Raw genomic sequence first — 4,579 nt, 5'->3', positions numbered from 1 at the left:
GTGAGAGAGAAAGCGTGTGTGTGTGTGTGTGTGTGTGAGAGAGCGCGTGTGCGTGCGTGTGTGTGTGTGTGTGTGTGAGAGAGCGCGCGTGTGTGTGTGTGTGTGTGTGTCACCTGTGAGATTAAGGTCAGATGGATTGTGTTGACTCAGAGAGCCGGTCTGCAGGATAAAGTGTGTGTGTGTGTGTGTGTGTGTGTGAACTTCACTGAGAACTAGTTCTGCTCATTCTCTTTGTCGTTTGTGTCATTCTCACAAATAACATGTTCAGGACATATTTCACCTTATACATTAGCACATGACATTAGCACATCAATCTGATGACGAAACATCGTAAGAACTAGTTATTCAACAACTTTAACGTAATTTAGTCCAACAAATACAACATAACCGTACAGTTCTACTTCACCAACTATAAGATATTGATAATGCATGTGTTTTCTTCACACTACAGATTTTTTTGCAACTGTCATGAAAATAATATGAAAAGAAAAATCATTAAAAAAAAAATTTGTGATTCAAAATATATATTTTTTCTTGATATTTTGGAGTGAAGTATGAGCATTGTGTGCAGATGTCCACCGTGACTGTAGACGTTCTCATTCTCAGGCTGTGACACGAGAAGAAGAAACGTCAGACTGATTCCTCAACCGATTGGATGACGCTCCTGTCACATGGTGTAAGGGGAGGAGCCAACAAGATGTCAGCCAATAGGACGCTTTCCCTCGCCTTTGGTCCCTCCCCTTTTATAAAGAACTCCTGTTACTTGAAATCACTTTATCCTCAGCACTTTTTTACTCTTTCTTTTGAAGATGATTTTTCGTTCCTTCACGCGACCACCGCTCTTTCACCGGCACTGTTCCCTTCCTCATGAACATCTCCATGTCTATGAAATGTTGCTTTAGTTTTATTATTTGTTTGCCTTTCCTAGTTAAAGCATTAACTCACTGTTGTCATCATGCACTGTTTCTCTTGCTTCACGATGGCCAGTTGTACAGTTAAACACACACTCGTGTGGCCGGCCACTGGACATCACACTGGACTCGAGGACCGGTGAGGAGAATCGCTGTTGTGTGACTGTTCATGTAAAGGTTCAAGAACGACTTCAAGCTCTTTCACGGACGCCACACTTCCCTGTTTTCTACACTTCAGATGAAAACTCCTGCTTCCCTTTTAATAGAGTTTGAACCAGAGCCAGTATTATTAAAAGCATTTAATGTGTATAAAAGCTGTCTTATAGCATATCAATGAATTAAAGAGTATCTGGTCGCTGGTGTTTATGTGAGACTTCATTTATTCTGTTATTTTTATTGAAATTAATGTACATTTATCTTAACTTTGGCATGCTTCCCCACAATTGGATATATTATACAGTGGGGAGAACAAGTATTTTATACACTGCCGATTTTGCAGGTTTTCCCACTTACAAAGCATGTAGAAGTCTGTCATTTGTATCATAGGTACTCTTCAACTGTGAGAGACGGAAACTAATACAAAAATCATTGTATGATTTTTAAGTAATTAATTTGCATTTTATTGCATGACATAAGTATTTGATGACCAACCAGTAAGAATCCGGCTCTCACTGACCTGTCAGTTTTTCTTTAAGAAGCCCTCCTGTTCTCCACTCATTACCTGTATTAACTGCCCCTGTGTGAACTCGTTACCTGTATAAAAGACACCTGTCCACACACTCAATCAAACAGACACCTGTCCACACACTCGATCAAACAGACACCTGTCCACACACTCGATCAAACAGACACCTGTCCACACACTCGATCAAACAGACACCTGTCCACACACTCAATCAAACAGACACCTGTCTACACACTCGATCAAACAGACACCTGTCCACACACTCAGTCAAACAGACACCTGTCCACACACTCAATCAAACAGACACCTGTCCACACACTCAATCAAACAGACACCTGTCCACACACTCAATCAAACAGACACCTGTCCACACACTCAATCAAACAGACACCTGTCCACACACTCAAACAGACACCTGTCCACACACTCAATCAAACAGACACCTGTCCACACACTCAATCAAACAGACACCTGTCCACACACTCAATCAAACAGACACCTGTCCACACACTCAATCAAACAGACACCTGTCCACACACTCAATCAAACAGACACCTCTTCACACACTCAATCAAACAGACACCTGTCCACACACTCAATCAAACAGACACCTGTCCACACACTCAATCAAACAGACACCTGTCCACACACTCAATCAAACAGACACCTGTCCACACACTCGATCAAACAGACACCTGTCCACACACTCAATCAAACAGACACCTGTCCACACACTCAATCAAACAGACACCTGTCCACACACTCAATCAAACAGACACCTGTCCACACACTCGATCAAACAGACACCTGTCCACACACTCAATCAAACAGACACCTGTCCACACACTCGATCAAACAGACACCTGTCCACACACTCAATCAAACAGACACCTGTCCACACACTCGATCAAACAGACACCTGTCCACACACTCGATCAAACAGACACCTGTCCACACACTCAATCAAACAGACACCTGTCCACACACTCAATCAAACAGACACCTGTCCACACACTCAATCAAACAGACACCTGTCCACACACTCGATCAAACAGACACCTGTCCACACACTCAATCAAACAGACACCTGTCCACACACTCAATCAAACAGACACCTGTCCACACACTCAATCAAACAGACACCTGTCCACACACACTCAATCAAACAGACCCCTGTCCACACACTCGATCAAACAGACACCTGTCCACACACTCAATCAAACAGACACCTGTCCACACACTCAATCAAACAGACACCTGTCCACACACTCAATCAAACAGACTCCTGTCCACACACTCGATCAAACAGACACCTGTCCACACACTCAATCAAACAGACACCTGTCCACACACTCAATCAAACAGACACCTGTCCACACACTCAATCAAACAGACACCTGTCCACACACTCAATCAAACAGACACCTGTCCACACACTCAATCCCACACTCAATCAAACAGACACCTGTCCACACACTCAATCAAACAGACACCTGTCCACACACTCAATCAAACAGACACCTGTCCACACACTCAATCAAACAGACACCTGTCCACACACTCGATCAAACAGACACCTGTCCACACACTCAATCAAACAGACACCTGTCCACACACTCAATCAAACAGACACCTGTCCACACACTCAATCAAACAGACACCTGTCCACACACTCAATCAAACAGACACCTGTCCACACACTCAATCAAACAGACACCTGTCCACACACTCAATCAAACAGACACCTGTCCACACACTCAATCAAACAGACACCTGTCCACACTCATTCAAACAGACACCTGTCCACACACTCGATCAAACAGACACCTGTCCACACACTCGATCAAACAGACACCTGTCCACACACTCAATCAAACAGACTCCTGTCCACACACTCAATCAAACAGACACCAGTCCACACACTCAATCAAACAGACACCTGTCCACACACTCAATCAAACAGACACCTGTCCACACACTCAATCAAACAGACACCTGTCCACACACTCGATCAAACAGACACCTGTCCACACACTCGATCAAACAGACACCTGTCCACACACTCAATCAAACAGACACCTGTCCACACACTCAATCAAACAGACACCTGTCCACACACTCAATCAAACAGACACCTGTCCACACACTCAATCAAACAGACACCTGTCCACACACTCAATCAAACAGACACCTGTCCACACACTCAATCAAACAGACACCTGTCCACACACTCAATCAAACAGACACCTGTCCACACACTCAATCAAACAGACACCTGTCCACACACTCAATCAAACAGACACCTGTCCACACACTCAATCAAACAGACACCTGGCCACACACTCGATCAAACAGACACCTGTCCACACACTCGATCAAACAGACACCTGTCCACACACTCGATCAAACAGACACCTGTCCACACACTCAATCAAACAGACACCTGTCCACACACTCAATCAAACAGACACCTGTCCACACACTCGATCAAACAGACACCTGTCCACACACTCAATCAAACAGACACCTGTCCACACACTCAATCAAACAGACACCTGTCCGCACACTCGATCAAACAGACACCTGTCCACACACTCAATCAAACAGACACCTGTCCACACACTCAATCAAACAGACACCTGTCCACACACTCAATCAAACAGACACCTGTCCACACACTCAATCAAACAGACACCTGTCCACACACTCAATCAAACAGACACCTGTCCACACACTCAATCCAACAGACACCTGTCCACACACTCAATCAAACAGACACCTGTCCACACACTCAATCAAACAGACACCTGTCCACACACTCAATCAAACAGACACCTGTCCACACACTCAATCAAACAGACACCTGTCCACACACTCGATCAAACAGACACCTGTCCACACACTCAATCAAACAGACACCTGTCCACACACTCGATCAAACAGACTCCTGTCCACACACTCAATCAAACAGACACCTGTCCAC

The 4,579-nt window shown here is 44.6% G+C and overlaps 1 protein-coding gene across 12 annotated transcripts in view; it reads left to right on the top strand.

The window, feature by feature from the left end:
- Positions 1 to 1,288, top strand: part of fgd (faciogenital dysplasia) — a 71,211-nt gene extending 69,923 nt beyond the window's left edge. For 5 of the 12 annotated variants that reach the window (XM_079637012.1, XM_079637011.1, XM_079637014.1 and 2 more), the window contains one exon: positions 607 to 1,288. The gene's annotated coding sequence lies outside the window, so the exon portion shown is untranslated. Of the gene's footprint in view, positions 1 to 571 lie in introns of all 12 variants that reach the window. The other 7 variants (XM_079637010.1, XM_079637008.1, XM_079637003.1 and 4 more) reach the window with 3 other exon arrangements.
- Positions 1,289 to 4,579: the final 3,291 nt, after the last annotated feature.

This window comes from Phoxinus phoxinus (genome assembly GCF_949152265.1).
Source record: "Phoxinus phoxinus genome assembly, chromosome: 15".
Classification (NCBI taxonomy): Eukaryota; Metazoa; Chordata; class Actinopteri; order Cypriniformes; family Leuciscidae; genus Phoxinus; species Phoxinus phoxinus.
Note: the sequence above shows the minus strand (reverse complement) of the source record. Positions and strands in the feature narration are given on the sequence as shown.